This window comes from Henckelia pumila, chromosome 1 (genome assembly GCF_033568475.1).
Source record: "Henckelia pumila isolate YLH828 chromosome 1, ASM3356847v2, whole genome shotgun sequence".
Taxonomy (NCBI): Eukaryota; Viridiplantae; Streptophyta; class Magnoliopsida; order Lamiales; family Gesneriaceae; genus Henckelia; species Henckelia pumila.
Genome location: NC_133120.1, coordinates 52,511,785 through 52,534,299, shown reverse-complemented (window position 1 = coordinate 52,534,299; position 22,515 = coordinate 52,511,785).

Genomic DNA, 22,515 nt, shown 5'->3' with positions numbered 1-22,515 from the left:
TTGGACGAAATAGCTTCCGACACACTCAGACTCTTGTCGAATTATATGCAAATTGCATAAATGCTAAATCACAATAGCATTCTCCGAGCTGGAAACCACTGCATTACTTGATGACAATTAACCTTGCTTGACACTAACGTACCACAGCACTGATACGTCCTTTGTCACAATCACGATCTTACTGATCACGAAGGATACAACAATCCACTTGATCAAGATTATCATCCCAAGTAAAATCTAAAACTGACTAAGACCAAGTCATAACCTGACTGGATTACGATATTCGTCGAATCACTAAACAATTCTATCCATCCACTGGTCCCCAAAAGTTCTCAATGCCCAACACCTCTAGTTAGGAAACACTAATCCCAACACTGTGCTGACACAACAAATCTCTAATTCTCTTCAAGAGAATCTAATTGACACAGGGTCATACTGCAATATAACTGCTTAACATGATTTCATGGACTGATTATCCTCCCCATGCCTCACCGAAGCAAAACAGCTTCCCAAGGGCAACACTGGGAACTATTCAGTCTAATACCAATCACCGTTCATGTTTCTTAGTATACCTCAGCACCCTGCTATGATGAAAACATCATCACTCACCAATAATGACGCTACATCATTTCTAGCCTCTGATGATCAACATCATCTCAATCATAGGTTATTCACCCATTAATTCCATCGATGGACATCCCCCGATAGTTATACATACTCGCAATCACTGTATACAAATCAAGACTAAGGCAAGCTCCCACCAATATGCTCGACTGGGACATTTCACAGTACACAGACATATGGAAACGCTTCCTATACCGTCTCGAAACTCGACAGTTGTAAGTGCCTGGTATAACTCAACTCGGAGTCTTTGATGAAGCCATCATCGCATACCAACCTCCCAAGATTAAACACACTGATCCTGGGACTAAATCCCAACGGATTCTCAATAGTCAAATAGCTTTCCTTACTGAACTCATCAGCCACAGCAATGCAAAGACTAATTCGTCGATTCCCTAGCCGATCCTGGGAAACACTTGTCCTCTAATAGCTGGTCACACAACTCTTCTGACTGTCTTCATAGCTGGAACGTAAAATCTCTGACAAACAGTCAGCACGGATGTGATTTACTGACTGGAAAGAACAAAGTTGTTGCATCGCTGTCTTGCGAAGTCTTCAATTCCCACAACAATCTTGTTGACCACTAAGCCGATCAATGACTGCTTCGATCATTTCCATGATCTCACGCACCACATGCTAAAATTTAGTGACACCCCTTGCTGGATCTCAAAAATAGACCCCCAGCTAATGTCACACCTCGCGATAATACAACTGATGTCCATATGAGTATCCAATCCTCGTTGGATCCCAAACTCCAATGGTACACTTAAGACATCATCACAAAAGCACTATCCTGGAGTTACCAATTCCTTCACTTGTGTCTCCTGTCAAGTTAACCCTTAACTTGACCCTTCAAGTCAAATGAAACTCTTTGGTGAATTCATCTCCGGCAACCTAGAGATTTCAAAGCACCACCTGCTCCGAGACTGTACCAATTACTCCTCTCTTAAGCATTTGAACGACAAAATACTATCCCAAGTATTTCTCGATTGCTACATCCAAATCATCACCGATTGGACTTACTAATCGACCTCGTCGATTTACTGATTGATACTCACACTTATCAAATCAGATAACCACTGATCGTCAACACCTAAGTGGCTCGATCAATTACTCTTGACTCGACTGTCCCAAGTCTACTATTCCAAACACTGGATTACTCAAAACTTTCTGGTTTCAACAAACCCACGCTTGGTAACCGAACCATAGCTATTAGTAATCTAATGACACATCCTCGTGTCTTACTACTGACAGCTGCCTCGTACACTGACTTAACCAATCTAACCCTGACAGATTTAATCAATATCTACTAGTAGTCATTAGCACAAATCCTGCGCCGTCTCAGCACTACTACTCGTTGTCTTGTTCACTCGAGATGAACATCAAGACAAACTAAGTCGAAGAAGCATAACTAACGAATACCAAAGATTTCCACAATCTTCGAATGCACTCCTGATCATATTTCTTGCTAAGACTGTACGACAATTCAAGACTTAGGGTAGCTTACCACGATATCCCACCTGGACAATCACCAAGGCTTCACGGGTATAGGCCATGCTTCCCTCAGATCTCAATAATCCTTGTACAATACTTATCATATGATCCAACACTTGATGAAATCAATCATCATAAAGTAGTCCTCGTATTCGAGTCAAAGTCTCGAAACTACATCCCATCCTGGATCCTGAATAATTCCTATCACAAGGAAACTTTATCCACAACTCTGATGACAACTACATGTCATTGCTGGTAGAATTCCATCCACCTACTAGATCCACACGTCTAGAAGTAATCCAAAGGTCAAACTTATCTGCTCATAGCACACACTCGTCAAGGAAATCCCTCCAAGACTGGTTCCTATAGCAGAACACTATTACTGATATCTCTGACACACCAGACGATATCGAACCATCAATATCAAACCTGATATCTAATCCAAGGTCATACCTTGTCGTGACTGTCACCAAATCCCTAGACTGAGTAGCCTTCCCACCGCCGTCTCTTGAAGCACAAGGGCTCCCAGGTAACCTCTGAAGTAAAAAGACTCCCAGAGTAACACTGGCATAGGGTCGCGCCCCATCACGTCTAGTCATGGTCATAGTACACAACTCTTGGTATATACTCGACCTGTCATCCTGATGAAATCCCGTCATCACAAGTCTCAACCTAACAAAGGTCAAACAGTATACTGTTCTAAGGAAACAACCTAGAACAAAGGCCAATGTCCGAAAACGAACAATATTCTCATGCCTCTAGATGAGTCCACCCATCGCTGGCACTATTTTAGTCCACTGACTAACTAGGTCAATCCTAGGAAAACACCTAGACTAACCGCAAGTCAACAATCACCGTTGGCCCTACTCAAATCCCATGAGTCACCACAGTTGAACACTAATCAGCTAGGATAAATGCTAAACTTAGCAAAAACATGCAATCATCCACGAATTGCTAGATTAATAAAACATGTATCACTTATTTCAAGTTATGTACAATTCTCTTTATTACAATCTCATGTAATACATACAGTATTCAAAATACAATTAAATGTACAATCGAACTTGAAATGATACAACCAAAGTATGATGATTCATTACAACTGAAATACTGTTTACAACTACAACGATACAGTATTTAAATCATGTACTAGTCTTCGTTTCTTGAGCATGAAGCTTCTAATCGACACACGCATCGATACAAGCATACTCCCGACCAAGTCTCTCTACATGTCCTCCTACGAAGAACTCTGGAGAAATGGCTCGTGATAGCTAACCAGCTATGCTCTGCGTCAGTGCATGTCAGTCGACCTCTTCTGCTCACGATCTACCATCAGCGTTCTTCTTGTATTCAAATCATGCTTCTGAATATGAAGTTTCCCGTGTGCCTACCGAAAGCATCGATACAAGCATGTTCTGCATGAGGTTAAAGACCTCACGCTCGAAACCTGTCATGCTTTAGGCACTCGAGGCATTCTCTGGTCAAGGTCTATCTGACAATCTCTCCATCTACGACTGGAGAATCTTCAGAGTAGTGTTATCATGGTATGGACGATACAGATGCAAGCATCAAGTGCGTCCCATCCAATGCTCTGCCACTGCCTCTGACATCCGGTACTCGATCCAAAGCTAGGATCCACATGAGTAGAAATCTTGAAAACTCGGACACGATCCATCACTCATGTCCGCACTTGCTGGAATCCCATAAGCCAAATCTTTAGAAATCCTGCTGATGATGATAGTCTCTGGGCAACTAATCGCCGCATCATCACCTCTTCCAAGGTTTCATCCATCCTGTAAGGATAACCCAAAGTCTCATTACTATATCCCAAGTCTCTTGCATGCATATGCTCTAATACCAATAAATGTAGTGATCCTACCCGGATCCACTACCTAATCATAGTTAAGAGCATAATTAAACATGCATTAAATAAATCGCTGCGGAAGACTTAAATAAAAACAGACCGACAGAATACAACCGGTTAAATAAATTTGATTTATACAACCAAATCGAATAAATAGCCTAAAGACAAAACCTACAGCTAATCCTGCTGTCTTCACTGGTCACTGGCTACTCCAAGCTCCGGTGCTCAATCCCGCACCTACACCTGCCCCGTCGAATGAGGTGTCCAGATATACAGAAAAGACTGAACGTGAGCTCTAAGCTCAATACACAAGCAATGATATATATAATATATGCAGCACATAAGTGTATTTAAAACAAGGGTTTAAACAATAACTCAGGGCGCCAAGAATATGAAAGGCTGTGCCAGATAGCTAGTCTGCGGTGCCGCTCCCATATTCTCCTATCGACTATAGCGTCTGCTCCACCGTCGTGGTCGCTCTTAGTGATATCAAAACTAGGGGCTGAGTGTCCCCAGACACGAATCCTCAGGAAGAAACACCTCAACTGATGGAAACTGTCTAGACTCACATCGTACTAGATGCAGTCTCCATAAAAACATGCATGTGCTAAAGCCGTAAAAACATGGTAAAACAAGTAGCACATACTCATGCAACACATACAATATATATCATGTTGGCCATCTCAGTCAGTACTTACGTACCTCACTACAGACAGTTCCTAGCAGTCCCACCCTAGGTTCCAAGCCTATCATCAATTCTACAATGCAAAATACCCATGCATCATTCAATAAGCTCTAAAAGCCTTAACTAAGCTATTGCATACTCCTAAATAATTTAAGGAGACCATAGCTATACCTGCGTCCGTCGTCAGCCCACTGATGGCGACTATCCCGCAACTAGGGGCACACCACTGCTGCAGCTCCACAATCTCGAGCACTGCTCCGCTACACGAGCACTACTCTACTACTATGTCAGACACTGTCTGACTATACTAAAATATGTTTCCTACTCCAACTCTAAAATAAGAGTACCCAAAGCCCTAAATAGAGCCACGTGGGAGAAGGAGAGGAACTCGGTGCGCTTTGAAATGAAGCCCTCGCACCTATATTTATAGACATCGATCGGAAGCTCCGTTCCTGATTGGAAGCTCCGAACGTGTAGATCGGAAGCTCCATTCGATACGTGTCAATTCGGTCCACATGCAACCACACACCTGTCACCGACAACCATCGGAAGCTCCGATCGCTAATCGGACGTTCCGATCTCCCTGCTTCTGATGTGGTTCCGATCTCACCAAGATCGGAGGCTCCGATCCTGGATCGGTGGTTCCGATCCCACTCGAGTCTTGGAACCCTTTAAGCCATTTTCGAGTGTCCTGGATCCATTTCTGGAGTCCATTAATCCTTTTGGAGTTTCCTTAATCACGTTTTACTTAATCCAAATATGATTACTTGATTAATTACTCATTAATCGTTAATTACGGATACGGGTCACTACAAAGATAGTATCCATGTCCATTTAAATTAAAGCTAAGCTTGCAACAGTTACCCAACAAACGGCTGTAACTGCTGCTGATCTATCTGCACAAATTGACCAATCAGAGAAAAGGACTGAGGCCAGGATAAATCAAATGGAAGCTAAGTTTGGCTCCCAGTTTCATGAAATCATTCTATATTTGCAAAAGGGTGATTTCAAAAAGAGGGAAGAAGAATCAAGGAAAAAGGCTGAAGAAGAGGACATAAAAAGAAAATATAAGAAAAACGAAGAAGATAAAAAGAAACCCAAAATAGGAAGTAACTCTGGAGGCAGTGGAGCATCATGGTTCAGAAGATATCTTACATTCTAGGTATTGTAATAACATTTCAAACTATCTGTTTTTGCACAATTGCTATCTTATGTTATTCTTTGTGAACTATTGAATTGTTATTTATTTTTAATTTTTAGTAGGAGTTCATAAGGCTTTGTCATCACCAAAAAGGAAAAAAATTGTTGGACCCTTAGTTTTGGTAATTACAAAGTGAACTGCCAAGCACTGTAAAACAGGTAGAAGATTTCCGACTGCTCTACAGAATTCTCGAAACAGCTTTACAGAAACTTCGAATTGATCGAAAGACTCAAGAGAATTTTATGGCTACTTGATGACCTTCAGCTGCTTTACAAAGATGAATCTACAGACTACTTGTCTCCGAAAAGATTCTAAGAAAAAATCTTTATGGCTATTTAAGAGATACTGATCTAAAGAAATAACCTCAAAGACCAATAAAATATACAATCCATCAATCGAATTAAAGAGCCGCATTAATTAACCTTATTTATCTTGAGCAAATATCATGTCTCATATTTATGAAGACATTTAGACAGATATTTATGAAGATTCTTGGAAGACTAACAGACAGTTCGGAATAACACTTATGAAGTCATCCAAGATGAACGTTGCTGAAAGAAGGATATATAAATAGAGAGGAAGCTTTCTACAACAACATGTACAACAGTGAAAAATCTCGAAAGCTATCAGAATACTCTCTGAGCACTTTGCATATACGTATCCCAACTGCTCAATTAGCTGAAATATACAAGCTACATATCAGATCTTCAAAGTATCAAAAAGGGCGAAGAGTTAACTCCCAACTGCTCATTCTTGAATTGTTGAAGAGGAGTTGCTCATTCGTTTGAAATTAAGGATTCATCCAAACCACGATTACTTCACTTGTTTTTAAGACTTCTTGTCTTAACTTGTGTTGAAAGCTAGTATTTTCGATCTAGGCAAAGGATAAGTTATACGATTGGAGTGAGTTGTATACAAAGGAGTGTATAAACCATAGTCTTCTATTAAATTCATTCCTTCTTGGAAGAAGGGGAGACATAGAATCAGTTTGCTTCGAACTTCCATATATCATGTCTTATTTACTTTAACTGCTCATTTATTTTTATCATATATACTTACTTATGTATATAAAGATATCACAAAGGCATTGGGAATGTTTATCCGATCTACTTTAGTAGTCCAAACTGCTTTTCAGAATAAAGAAAATAGTCTTAATAGTTAACTCTATTATGACTGCTTGCAAAGAGTTTGAAAAATATTTTGAATTATTATAAGTGTGTATTCACCCCCTATACAAACATATTCGATGCTAATAGTGATAATTCATAGGGAAGAACTGTGGGTAAGGTTAAGATTATTCACAGTAACATAATTATTGAGGATGTTTTGTTAGTTGAGAATCTAAAATATAACTTGATAAGTATCAGTCAGTTGTGCGATCAGGGATATTCAGTTGAGTTTAATAAGTACCCTTGTACTGTCAAGAATATTTTTGGTGATATCATTATCACAAGTGAAGGTGTGGAAATATTATAAAGTCAGTTCGAATACCCAATCTAGCCAACCAGTTTGCTTCTTAGCTTCCAATTTCAACAAGAACTGATAATGGCACAAGCGACTGAACTATTTGAACTTCAATTCTATTGACAATCAGAGTAAGCATGACTTGGTCACTATCTTGCCCAAAATTGACTTTTCTAAGACAAAGTTTGCTCTTCTTTTTAGTTTGGGAAGAAGGTGAGGTCATATTTTAAGAAAAAATGGTGTAATTCATCAACTCGAAGCCTGGAACTGCCGCACATGTACTTGTTTGGTCCTTTCCAAGTAACGAGCCTAGGGATAATGAATTACACTCTAGTTATTAATGATGACTACTCTCGATTCACTTGGGTCATGATGTGGTTATATTTTCTAATATTTATTTGTGTTAATTTGCATGATTAGGAGAATTTGCATTGATTAAATTCATTTTATAATTCCTAATCATTATTTGTGATTGATATAGGAAAATAGAAAAAATGGAGAAAAATAAGTGAAGAAAAGAAGCAAAGAAAGAAGATGGAAGAAGTAGAGCTGCTCGTTTGAGCTACAAACGAACATCTCTAACGAACAGCCCTTGAGAAGTGCTATCGCTCCAACGAATAGCTCTACCCAAAGATTGAGAAGCGCGTTAGCTCTTGGGACTTGTGAAAGATTGTGTGACGCGCTAATGAAGAGTTCCTCGGGCAGAGAATGTTCCGCTCGATCGGTAACTTTTTTATCTATCGAGTGGGAGAAGTGAAAGGAAAATGATGCGGACCAGAGGATGTCTCGCTTGATCTGCATGTTTTTACCGATCGAGCTGTAAGAGTGGGTGCCCAGTGAGCCAACTGTGTGGCTATGGGCTTTGATGACTCTTTGTATAAACAATCTTTTGTTTAATATTATTTACACTTTTATGGCAATGACTTTATATTACTTCATATTGTTATATTGTGATATACTATTGTTGTTTTGATAAAGACCTTGAATATACTATAGTGTATGTAAGATGTGGTAGAACATGGAGATGTCTATCATGAAATACATCTTATAGTCACTGTATGTTCTAAAACCGTTCCTAGTCGATTGAGCCGTCCGATAATAAGGATAAGGATCGCTCGAGTTTGAGACTAGCATTTGCGATGCGGAGTACCACGTTTCATTGGTAGGGAACATGGAGATGTTCGAAGCATGCAAATGGATATTCATAGGATGAATAGTCGAACTACCCTATCCGGACTTTCCAAGTGGTTATCACTTATCGAGTGGATAAAGTCCGCGGTTTTGGTTGTACATCATTAGTCCTTACGACTTGAAACATCATGGAGACTCTATATGCTAGTGCTGTTCTTTGACTCGTTTACCGACTCTATGGGGGTCATCAGGTGTCGAGATTGGGTACAGTTACGACACATATAGGAGTCAATGCATTGTTGTCAAGGATTCACCACATACTTGCGAGTGTGGATATCCTATGCGATCTGAGGAGATATTAGTGTGATAAATCTCTGGCCAGAGTAATTGATGTGATTTAAGAAATGGTTTCTTAGTAGCACATGCGATGTCACTAATTTGATCTTCAAGATGTATTGCATAGTTATCGAATCTTGAGCGACTCTCGATATACCAATGGTTGTTGATTCGATCGGGATATATGGATGAAGGGACCGTACTGTACGCTAACCAAAATCTACTGGTTCTTGTAGGCACTATCAGTGATACCTAGGGAATCATGGGGCGATGTTGCTAGGCGCTTTACCATGATTCGTTGGGCAAGTCGGAAAGTGTTGTTCCGAGTCACAAGGAGTTGTGAGCCCACGGCTAGCTGTATCCCTGAACCATTGAGGGTCACACAGTGTAATGGAGTTTTAATCCCCGTTGAGATAGTTAAATTTAAAGAGTTAAATTTAATGAACTAAGGAGTTGGACTTCTTAAATAAGAGTGAGGGAGTAGGATTTCCTAAAATGACATAGGGATGGACATTTTTGGAAACCACTGAATTCGGATTCAGGAAAATTTATTTTGACTTTAAAACGTGCAGAAATGGTTTCTGTGCACATTGGTGAAATCGTTTCATCAATCGGAGTCACGATGAATTTTATATTAATTTCTGAACGAGCGGGCTTTGCTTGTCAGGCCCCAGCTTATGATTAATGGGCCCTAAGGTGTTAGTGGCCTGCATTATAAATAAGTTATTTCAGTACAGAAATTACACACAATAGGTCATAATTTTTGAGACAGAGAAAATTTTCGAACCCTAGCTCTCTCTCTCTGTTCGGCCGACCCCTCCCCCTCTGCCCGAGATTTTCCGGTCTGTGATTTTGAATCGCAGTAAGGAATAACGAATCAGATTCGTTTATTCTCTTCGCAGAAAACTTCTGATAGATTTTCTAGTGCAATCTATCAGAGGGATTAAACCTCTGTTCGTGGACCTGATTGAAGGAGTTCATCGGTTCCAGGGAGAGACAACAAGAGCAGATAAAATCTGTTGGTGTCCAGTAATCTCGTTGCGAGATTGAAGGTAAAATTTAATAACTGTTATTTAAATTTTACACACACAATAATTTAATCGTTGAACGGTTGATACCCACACTATGGAATTGTTCCATAACAAAATTTTAAACTTCCGCTGCACTGGGTATCAATCGTGATTGATCTGACCGCCAGTTTTCCAACAGTGGTATCAGAGCCAGGTTGCTCAGATCAAACGATTAAATTAATCAATTGTACAAAATTTTTGAGTCTCGGTTTTTTGAAACAAAATAAATATTTTTAAATAAAAAAAAAAAAAAAAATTTCGGGGCAAAACCCGGGCAGCGATTGGATCGCTGCCCGGTGGGGCAGCAATTGTTGCTGCCCCGGGCGGCGCACGGCGCCGCCCAAAGGGGGCGCACGGCGCCGCCCAAGGCGGCGACCGTCGCCGCCCAGGGCGGCGCACGGCGCTGCCCAGGGGCGGCGCTCGGCGCCGCCCAGCGCAGCGCTGGGCGCTGCGCAGGGCGGCGCTCAGCGCCGCTCAGGGCAGCGCACGGCGCCGCCCAGGGGCGGCGCCAGGCGCTGCCCTAAGGGGGCAGCCGGGCTGCCCGGCCCGCGCCCCGGGTGCGGGCCGGCCCGGGAGTGTCCCGGGCGGCCCGCGGGAAAAATTATATTTTTATTTAAAAATTAATTTTAATATTTAAAATTTTATTTTTGGTCCGGTCAAAAATTGTTTTTGATTGGTTCACGAGATTTCGGATCGAATTGTTCGAGTCCGTAAATTTTAAAATTGATTTTGGATAAATTTGAATTTTTGGAAAATTTTAATATTTTATCCGTAAATTGAATTTTGAAATCAATTATTTTGGTACAATTGATGATAAGATATGATCTTATGATATATTAAGTAAAATATGATTTTATTTGTAAAATTGGATTTTATAGATAAAATATGATTTTATTTGATATAGAGATAAAATATGATTTTATATGTGAAATGAGATTTTATATATAAAATATGATTTTATCTTGTTTAAATTTGAATTGCCACAGCATGTTATCCAATAAATTAATTTTGAATTAAATGTTATTGGATAAGGATGATCGATTGCCATGACCAATTTTGTAGGTGTATGTTAGGAATTTACATTTTGTCTTTATTATTGTTGGTTTTATTAATGGGCCTGGTTTATGGCCCGATATGAATGTCATATGTAATAAAAGTGGGCTTGGTTTATAGCCCGTTCCCACCCCCTAAAAATGTATCCCCTACTTGTCATTGTTATTTATTGTAAATACATTAGATTTAGTGGGAGATCAAGATTTGAAGATGGTGGGCCCAGCAGACAATGAAGACTGAAGAAATGTAAATTGGAAGCATATGTAATAGGATTGCATTTGCATACTGCATATTACCTAGGATTGGACTAAGACCCGTGATTGGCAACCACGGGTCAATTAGAAATGGAATCGATCATCCTATATAATATGTGATATTATGATTGTATGCATGTTTAGACATAAATTGCGTGAATCCGGCAATGCATGCAATAAATTAAATATGATGAGACAAATATTTTTATAATAAAATCCCTCATTTTAAATATGATTTAAAATTTATATCAAGATAAATAAAGGAAATTTAAATATTGTTTAAATGTTCCTACCTTCCATCAACGGTCAATGTATGTGATGCTACCCGCGGATACGGTCCGGCTCATATTATTGGGGGGGCCCGTCCGTCGGAAAGCTGTACATTGGATCGACAAATGTTGTAAGTTGGGTGGAACTCCCATGGGATCGGCTCATATTATTGGGGGATCCACATGGCGACCGTCCATCACAACTTAATATTGATGGGTCATCTTGACATGTCACTTTAAACGGCGTCATATTATTGGGCCCTTATTGGACATGAGGTAAATACATGGGGGTTGCTTTGGAAGCAATTGGGCTCTACCTTTTGAGAATTATGGTTGGCTGATATTATTCGGGACCATAAGTTTGTCAATTGGACTCCATGTTCTCACTAAGGAAAAAGTTTTCCGTTTTCACTAGAGGGTGGTGAAATCGTTAAAATAGTGGGAGTGAGATTCATAAAATTAAATTCGCCTATTTTATGTCTTAGTAAATTATTTAAACAATCATCGATAATTGTCTGTTTTATCTCAGTAATCCACATGTTTCTGTTCTCCAACAAAACAAACTTATTGACGCAAACAATACAGAATGATTCCATAAGTTAAGATTGTCCTAAGTTCGGAAAAAGATTTTCTAAGTGTTAGAAAAGGCTTCTCCGAAAACAGCCCCGGCTGATGTAACTGCCGAAAGGTTGGCCGAATTAGAGAAATGGTTGGACCATGATCTCAAGGCCAAATGTTACATGCAAAATTGGACAAGTCTAAACAAGTTTGTCATCACTGCAAGAAACCCGGTAATTGGAAACGTAACTGCAAGGAATACCCCAAGCAGTTGCGAACTGCAAAGGGTATGTTTTACATTGAAATAAATGTTTTTCTTAATACTACTTCTTGGGTATTGGATACCAGATGTAGATCTCATATTTGCAATGAGTTGCAAATGATAACAAGAAGTAATAGGATAAGGATGGGTGAGACCCAGTCAAGGCTCGGGAATGGTTCCAGAGTTAAATCCATAGCTATGGGAAATATTTATTTTTTGCAGAACGGTTTTAAGTTACTTTTGATAGATGTTTTATTTGTTCCAGATTTAATTAAAAACATTATTTCTATTTCTATGCTTGATAGAGATGGTTATTCTTGTAATTTTGTGAATGGGATTTGCAATATTTACAAGAATGAATGTTTAATTGGAAATGGACAACTTGAAAACGATCTATACAATTTGAAACTAAAAGACGTTCCAGTGAATTGTATTGACAAACCGGCGACAACAAACAAAAGGAAAATCGATAGTCAAAACCCGGCAAACCTTTGGCACGCTAGACTAGGTCATATTTCCTCAAGGAGGATGAACAAGCTAGTGGGAGAGGGCATGTTTGATATGTCTGATATTAACTCTCTACCTACTTGTGAATCCTGCCTAAAAGGAAAAATGACTAAATCTCCTTTTAAGGGGAAACCTGAGCGTAGTCAGAATCTGTTGGATTTGATCCATACAGATGTTTGTGGTCCATTTAGAGTAGGGACTCAACATGGCCACACCTACTTCATTACCTTTACTGATGATTATTCAAGGTATGGGTATTTATATTTAATGAAATATAAGTCTGAAGCATTTGAAAAGTTCAAAGAATTCAGGGCTGAAGTAGAAAACAAGCTAGGTAAAAGTATTAAAGCACTTCGATCGGATCGAGGTGGAGAATACTTGAGTACCGAGTTTTTGGACTATCTGAAAGAGAATGGGATTCTCTCTCAGTGGACTCCTCCTATGACACCACAGCTTAATGGTGTATCGGAGCGTCGTAATCGAACTTTGTTGGACATGGTTCGATCTATGATGAGCTTCACTGAGCTTCCACCTTCGTTTTGGGGCTATGCGCTTGAAACGGCGGTATTGTTGTTGAACAACGTCCACAGTAAAGCAGTGGACAAAACACCATACGAGTTATGGAATGGCAAAGCTCCTAAGTATTCGTACTTGAGGATTTGGGGATGTCCTGCTTACGTGAAGCGGACAGTGGGAGATAAGTTGGATAGTCGATCCAGCTTATGTTATTTTGTAGGGTATCCGAAGAATTCAATCGGATATTATTTCTATTATCCTGCTGAAACAAAGGTGTTTGTTTCTAGGAATGCCACCTTCTTGGAGAAGGAATTCTTATTGGATAAGAAAGGCGAGATGATGGAACTCGAAGAAGTTCGAGAAGAACCCGAAATACAAAATAACGATCCTACACCTCAGGAACCATTGCTGGACACGCCTGCACCTAGAAGATCCGAAAGGACTTCTAGACCTCCAGTTCGATATGGTCTTCTTCTTGAAGGGGATCAAGATGAACCCGACATTGGATGTGATCCAAGAAACTTCAAGGAAGCAATTTCTGATGCGGATTCGAATTTATGGCTTGAAGCTATGCAGTCAGAATTGGATTCGATGCATACAAACCAAGTTTGGTCTTTGGTAGATCCTCCCGATGGAATTGTTCCAATAGGGTGTAAATGGATCTACAAAAGAAAGCTTGGGCCTGATGGTAAGGTATTGACCTACAAGGCGCGATTGGTGGCGAAAGGTTATACTCAAAGGCAAGGAGTTGACTATGATGAAACCTTTTCACCAGTTGCTATGTTCAAGTCCATAAGAATCCTTATTGCCATAGCTGCATGGTATGACTATGAGATATGGCAAATGGATGTGAAGACTGCTTTTCTTAATGGAGACATTAAGGAAGAAATCTATATGAAGCAGCCAGAGGGGTTCACATCCATGGGAAGCGAGCATAAGGTATGCAAACTTCAGAGATCAATTTATGGTCTAAAACAAGCATCAAGAAGTTGGAACCAGAAATTTGATGAAACAATAAAAGATTTTGGTTTCATCAAGAACCCGGAGGAACCTTGCGTGTACAAGAAAGTAGTTAAGGATGCGGTGACATTCTTAGTACTTTATGTTGATGACATCCTACTCATTGGGAATGATGTAGGGATGTTGCAGTCAACGAAGATATGGTTATCAGGTAGATTTTCGATGAAGGATTTGGGTGAGGCATCCTACATTCTAGGGATTCAGATCTATAGAGATAGATCTAAGAGAATGATAGGACTCACTCAATCAACCTACATCGATACCATATTGAAACGGTTTTCAATGGATGGGTCCAAGAGAGGACATCTACCCATGTGTCATGGAGTTTCTCTATCCAAGTCTATGTGTCCCAAGACTGATGAAGAGATAGAGAATATGACACATGTACCATATGCGTCAGCTATAGGTAGTATCATGTATGGGATGATATCTACCAGACCGGATGTAGCATTTGCTCTGAGTGTCACGAGCAGATATCAGTCTAATCCTGGTCAAATGCATTGGAAAGCCGTGAAGGACATTCTTAAGTACTTGCGAAGGACTAAGAATATGTTCATGGTTTATGGAGGACGAGAACTCAAATTGGAAGGCTATACCGACTCTAGCTTCCAAAGTGATGTGGATGACTCGAAGTCAACCTCTGGATTTGTGTTCATGCTCAATGGCGGTGCTGTCTCTTGGAAGAGTTCCAAGCAGGACACCACAGCGGATTCCACCACTGAGGCTGAATACATTGCAGCATCAGCTGCTGCTAAAGAGGCCGTTTGGATGAGGAATTTCGTCCAAGAGTTGGGCGTCATTCCTGAATTTGTTGGTCCAGTCCCGGTGTACTGCGACAACACGGGTGCCGTTGCTCAAGCAAAGGAACCAAGGTCTCATCAAAGATCCAAACACGTACTGAGGAAATACCACATAATCCGGGAGATTGTGGAAAGAGGAGACATCATTGTCGAACGAGTGGCCTCTGTAGACAATATCGCTGATCCGCTTACTAAGCCCTTGCCAGGACCATTGTTTGACAAACATCGCGAAGCAATGGGTCTACGTAGTATGACTAGTTGGCTATAGGGCAAGTGGGAGATTGTAAGAGTGGGTGCCCAGTGAGCCAACTGTGTGGCTATGGGCTTTGATGACTCTTTGTATAAACAATCTTTTGTTTAATATTATTTACACTTTTATGGCAATGACTTTATATTACTTCATATTGTTATATTGTGATATACTATTGTTGTTTTGATAAAGACCTTGAATATACTATAGTGTATGTAAGATGTGGTAGAACATGGAGATGTCTATCATGAAATACATCTTATAGTCACTGTATGTTCTAAAACCGTTCCTAGTCGATTGAGCCGTCCGATAATAAGGATAAGGATCGCTCGAGTTTGAGACTAGCATTTGCGATGCGGAGTACCACGTTTCATTGGTAGGGAACATGGAGATGTTCGAAGCATGCAAATGGATATTCATAGGATGAATAGTCGAACTACCCTATCCGGACTTTCCAAGTGGTTATCACTTATCGAGTGGATAAAGTCCGCGGTTTTGGTTGTACACCATTAGTCCTTACGACTTGAAACATCATGGAGACTCTATATGCTAGTGCTGTTCTTTGACTCGTTTACCGACTCTATGGGGGTCATCAGGTGTCGAGATTGGGTACAGTTACGACACATATAGGAGTCAATGCATTGTTGTCAAGGATTCACCACATACTTGCGAGTGTGGATATCCTATGCGATCTGAGGAGATATTAGTGTGATAAATCTCTGGCCAGAGTAATTGATGTGATTTAAGAAATGGTTTCTTAGTAGCACATGCGATGTCACTAATTTGATCTTCAAGATGTATTGCATAGTTATCGAATCTTGAGCGACTCTCGATATACCAATGGTTGTTGATTCGATCGGGATATATGGATGAAGGGACCGTACTGTACGCTAACCAAAATCTACTGGTTCTTGTAGGCACTATCAGTGATACCTAGGGAATCATGGGGCGATGTTGCTAGGCGCTTTACCATGATTCGTTGGGCAAGTCGGAAAGTGTTGTTCCGAGTCACAAGGAGTTGTGAGCCCACGGCTAGCTGTATCCCTGAACCATTGAGGGTCACACAGTGTAATGGAGTTTTAATCCCCGTTGAGATAGTTAAATTTAAAGAGTTAAATTTAATGAACTAAGGAGTTGGACTTCTTAAATAAGAGTGAGGGAGTAGGATTTCCTAAAATGACATAGGGATGGACATTTTTGGAAACCACTGAATTCGGATTCAGGAAAATTTATTTTGACTTTAAAACGTGCAGAAATGGTTTCTGTGCACATTGGTGAAATCGTTTCATCAATCGGAGTCACGATGAATTTTATATTAATTTCTGAACGAGCGGGCTTTGCTTGTCAGGCCCCAGCTTATGATTAATGGGCCCTAAGGTGTTAGTGGCCTGCATTATAAATAAGTTATTTCAGTACAGAAATTACACACAATAGGTCATAATTTTTGAGACAGAGAAAATTTTCGAACCCTAGCTCTCTCTCTCTGTTCGGCCGACCCCTCCCCCTCTGCCCGAGATTTTCCGGTCTGTGATTTTGAATCGCAGTAAGGAATAACGAATCAGATTCGTTTATTCTCTTCGCAGAAAACTTCTGATAGATTTTCTAGTGCAATCTATCAGAGGGATTAAACCTCTGTTCGTGGACCTGATTGAAGGAGTTCATCGGTTCCAGGGAGAGACAACAAGAGCAGATAAAATCTGTTGGTGTCCAGTAATCTCGTTGCGAGATTGAAGGTAAAATTTAATAACTGTTATTTAAATTTTACACACACAATAATTTAATCGTTGAACGGTTGATACCCACACTATGGAATTGTTCCATAACAAAATTTTAAACTTCCGCTGCACTGGGTATCAATCGTGATTGATCTGACCGCCAGTTTTCCAACACGAGCGAGATGCGGGAAATTTTATCTGCAAAAGGAAATTTGTTTTTGGAGGATTCTATTTTTTATTTAATATTTCCATCTTGAAAATTACCTATCTGGGATCAGTTTTGGACGGCTGAACGCGAGAGAAAACATCTTGGCGGCTAAGTTTTTCTTCTCTTGTTCTTAGATTTATTTTATTTCTTCAATTTTTCTTTAGGATTTCATGAATATTAGTGGCTAAGTTTTAGTTCTTGGTAGAGAAAGACAAACCCTTGAAGTTTTTTTATCTCGTGAGATTTTGATTTTCATTTTTTAATTTTTATTTGAGTATCAAGAGTTGTTTGGAATTGATTGATATGCTTGTGTGTTTAATTATTGGCTGACTATCTAATAATTTTATCATACAATATAAAGCTAAATTAGAAATTAAATCCGTAATTATTTGATCAATCTAATTTGGGAAGCAACTATGATTAATATTTTCCGCTTGTGAATTTGTTAATTCATAGGAACAACAATTGACTAGATTAAATGCAACCGCTTGTGTTTGTATTGTTTAGCTTCATCAATTTCACTAGTTTGAATGCTACCTTGGGTTTAAAACCTAATCTCTTGTATTTTGGTTAATTCATTGGTAAGGGTTGATTTAGAACACTTGTGTCTAATTAACTAAAATTAAGGTGAGATAGGAATTAAATTTCCAATGATGAATATTCAATGAGAATTAATTATTTTTAGAGAATCGATGATCGAGTGAATAACTTCAAGAGTGTAGTCGACCGATACCAAGACTTGTTTAATTCATTGATTTCCATACTTTCAATTCTTGCATGCTAGTTGGTAAAATTTATTTTAATTTGCTTTTAATTTTATTTAGTTAATTTCAAAATCTGAAAAACCCTTTTTATTTATTTTTAGTATTTTTAAGAACACAAATAAATTCACTTTTCTCGTGGAAACGATCTCTACTCTCTCTACTACATATTTATTTATTGCGTTGAGTTGGGTTAATTTGGGCGCGATACGACTAAGCGCTACCAAATTTTGGCGCCGCTGTCGGGGAAGGAGTTTAATTTATTTGTGTTTTATTTTTATTTTTTGTATATATATTTATATATTTTCTCTAGTGCTTCTCTGGTTTGTTAATGCTTACAGGTGAATATTCTGAAGAAGAATTTCCCTATGATTCAGAGATAGAGAGAACATTCCCAAGAAGAAAGAATGAAGCTCGAAGAAGATTAGAAGAGAAAGAAGAATTTTGAATTGAAGATTCTAGAGAAGAGATGACTGCAAATGCAAATCTAAGTTTGAGGAAGCTTGTAACCCCCGATCAGAATCAACAACCCTTATGCATTACTTTTCCTGCTCTAGAAGCTAATACTACATTTGAGTTAAAATCTGGGCTAATACATTTATTGCCTTATTTTCATGGTCTTGCAGGTGAGGACCCTCACAAACATCTGATGGAGTTTCATGTGGTCTGTACAAGTATGAAACCAGCTGGAGTAACAGAGGAACAAATTCTGCTGAGAGCCTTTATGTTTTCTCTAAAGAATGCTGCAAAGGATTGACTATAATTACCTACCTCCTGGATCCATCACAAATTGGACAGAGATGAAGAGGATTTTTTCTAGAAAAAATATTTTCCAGCTTCGAGGGAAGCAAACATCAGAAAGGAATCTACGGCATCAAGCAACATATGGGGGAATCACTGCATGAATACTGGGAACGGTTCAAGAAACTCTGTGCTAGTTGTCCGCAACATCAGATAAGTGAAAACCTTTTGATTCAATATTGCTATGAAGGTTTGTTGCCTCATGACAGGAGTATGGTAGACGCGGCCAGTGGAGGAGTTTTTGTGGACAAGATACTAGGAACCTAATAGAGAATATGGCTGCCAATTCTCAACAATTTGGCACCAACAGAAGTGATCCAACACCCAGAAGGAATAACGAGGTAAATGTTTCTTCCCTTGAACAACAACTTATTGATCTAACGTCTCTTGTGCATCAAATTACTATAGGGAATGGAAAGAATGTAAAGATATGTGAAATTTGCACTACAAGGGAACATGAAACTGACATGTGTCCCACACTTCAAGAGGAAACGATCGAGAAATTTAATGCCACAGGAGGACTTCCAGGGCCACCACAGAGAAATTATGATCCTTACTCGAATACGTACAATCCAGGTTAGAAGGATCATCCAAACTTCAGATATGTAAATCCTGCAATGAACCAGCCTATAACTCACGTGCAACAAAATAATCAAGCATATAGGCTGCCATATCCTCCACAATCGCAGCGTCCTCAAGTTCCAACGTCGGGTGAGTTTTTAGAAAATATTGTTAAGGATCTTGCCACTAATACTTTGAATTTTCAGGAGGAAACGAGAGCAAGTATCCAAAACTTGAACACACAGGTGGGGCAGTTGGCAACCACAATTAACAGGTTGGAAGCACAACATTCCAGCAGTCTACCATCTCAGACAGTGCCTAAATGTGAGTGAAATAACTATAAAGAGTGGAAGGGAGTGGAAGGTTCATGAAAAAGTGCTGCAAGCACTAGTACAGAACGAAGATGAGGAGAAATCCAAGGTAGAGGAGAATGATCCTATTAAAAAATATGCACCAAAAGGTAAGTTTCCTCCCCTTTCTAAGTATAAACCTGTAGCCCCTTTTTCCTTAGCATTGAAAGAGTCTAGGAAGGATGAAAGTACAAAGGGGTTGTATGATACTTTTCGTAGATGTGAGATAAATATTCCATTGTTAGATGCTATCAAACAAGTAACTCGCTATGCTAAATTTTTAAAAGAATTGTGTACTGCGTAAAGAAAACAAAAGTTGAAGGGATGCCAGAAATTAGAACTAGGAGAACAGGTTTCTGCTGTGATTCAGAGAAAGACACCCAAAAAATGCAAGGATCCAGGTATGTTTTCGATTCCTTGTAAAATAGGAAATGTTCAGCTTGATACGGCCATGTTAGATTTAGGAGCATCGATTAATGTCATGCCATATTCTACTTATGCTTCCTTAAAACTAAGGCCCTTGAATGAAACTACAATTTTAATCTAGATGGCTGATAGGTTTACTATTTATCCTAGGGGTGTGATAGAGGATGTTCTTGTGCAAGTCGGTAATTTGTTTTTTCCTGCTGATATTTATGTGCTTGACATGAAAACTAATGATTTGAATAGAACAATTTTGCTAGGAAGACTATTTTTGAAAACTTCAAATTCCATCATAGATGTTAATAATGGTACTCTCACTATGGAATTTGATGGGGAGATTGTTAAGTTTAATATTTTTGATACCCTAAAAATTCCTATTTGTGAAGATGCTGTTAACACTCTTGATATCAACGATCACTTGTCACAAGAAAATAAGAAATTGATGAATGAGGATAAAATGAAGAATATTGTTGCAAAACCTGCTAAGAATTCTAATGGTAAAATTTTTCTTTATGATTTGTAGGCACCTAAAGCTTAGCCAAAACTTCTTCCAGATCGAGCAAAAGAAATACCCATGGAAAAGGAGAAAAATCATCAAGAGACTAGGATCTCTAGGAAATTAAAGAAAAGACCGATCTTGAATACAAAACTGCTCATGTGGGTGAAGGTTGGACAAGGGAACCAAATATGAACCACCATGAGTAACTGAAGCATGCAGTCAGGCCAAATGACAGTAAACAAAGGCGCTGCTTGGAAGAAAACCCAAGGGGAGTATTTTCTTTTCAATTTTAGTATTTATTTTTGTTTTGAATTTATTTTACTTACATTGAGGACAATGTATGATTTTAAGTATGGGGGAGAGGACTTAGCCAATCATTGAGAGGATTCAGCAGGTTTTTGAAAGAAATTTTTTTTAAGAGCTCATAGTAAGTAGGATGATGATTGATAGCATATGATGATATGAAGTTGGAAAAATTAATTTTTTAAAAAAAAAAATTTTACTCTTGATTGGATATGAGAAAACCGTAGGTTGAGTAGTGAATATTTGAAGCACACAAGTTTGACCAGTGAAATGTAGCAATGTATTGAATAATGTTTGTGTCTGTTGGATCATTGCACGACAATAGGTGTTTGTGGAGCCTGATAGTGTTTTTGAATCATAATGATTTTTTTTGACATTGCATATACGATATTGGGCACACCTGTTAAAATATGTTTTTATGAAAATTTTGTGAAAATGAAATTAACTCCATCAGGGTTATGAGAAATAGATTGAAATCCTAATCATCTTGTTCTTGACTAAGTATGCGGATTAAATGGGGTTAAAAATTTAAAATTTTTGGAAATCAATAATAATTTCATCCGGGTCTGGAAAGCGATTGAAATTCTAATCACTTTTCCATGGCTAAGTTTGTGGGTTCAATGGGATTGATGGTCTATCCGGGCTATAGACGAGGGGATTGAAATTCTAATCCTATCACAGTTATAGATAATTTTGCGGGTAATGGGGCTTAAGAAAACCGGGTGTAAAATCGGGAGGTGCGTAATAGATCTAAAGAAAGTCGTGTTTTTGTTTACAGATTGTTGGGAGGAAGGAGCCCTTGATTTTGATACTCACACTGATTTGTCATAGGTCGTTAATCAGTCGTAAAACGGATTCTTTTGAAGTTGCATGTAGCTGGTATTGTTGGAACACGGTCGTTCTCCGGATCGAAAAAGAAAGTGATACCCGTTGCAGCGGAAGTTTTAAAATTTTATATGGAACGATTCCATATAGGTATCAAATTCCTACGATTAAAATTGATAAAATAAAATTTAAAAAATGTAAATTTTACCTTAAAATCTCGAAGCGAGATTATGGACACCAACAGATTAAACTGTTCTTGTTGTATATCCCAGGAACTGATGAACGAACGTTTCTTCAATCAGGTCCATGAACAGAAGTTTAATCCCTCTGATAGACTGCACTAGAAAGTCTATCAGAAGTTTCTACGAAGAGAAATAACAGATTTGATCTGCTAATTCAGACTGCAAATTCAAAATTTGCAGACTGAAATTCTTGAACACAGTAGGGGAGGGGGGCGGCCGAATTCTCTAGAGAGAGAGCTCTAGGGTTTCGAATTTTATGCCTTGTGTTGTGTGTAATTTCTGCACTGCAATAACTTATTTATAATATGGGCTGCTAACAGCTTAGGGCCCATTAGTCATAAGTTCAAGCCTGACAAGCAAAGCCCGCATGTTCAGAAATTAATATAAAAATTCATCGTGACTCAGATTGATAAACCAATTTCACCAATGCGTACAGAAACCATTTCTGCATCTTTTAAAGTCAAGATAAATT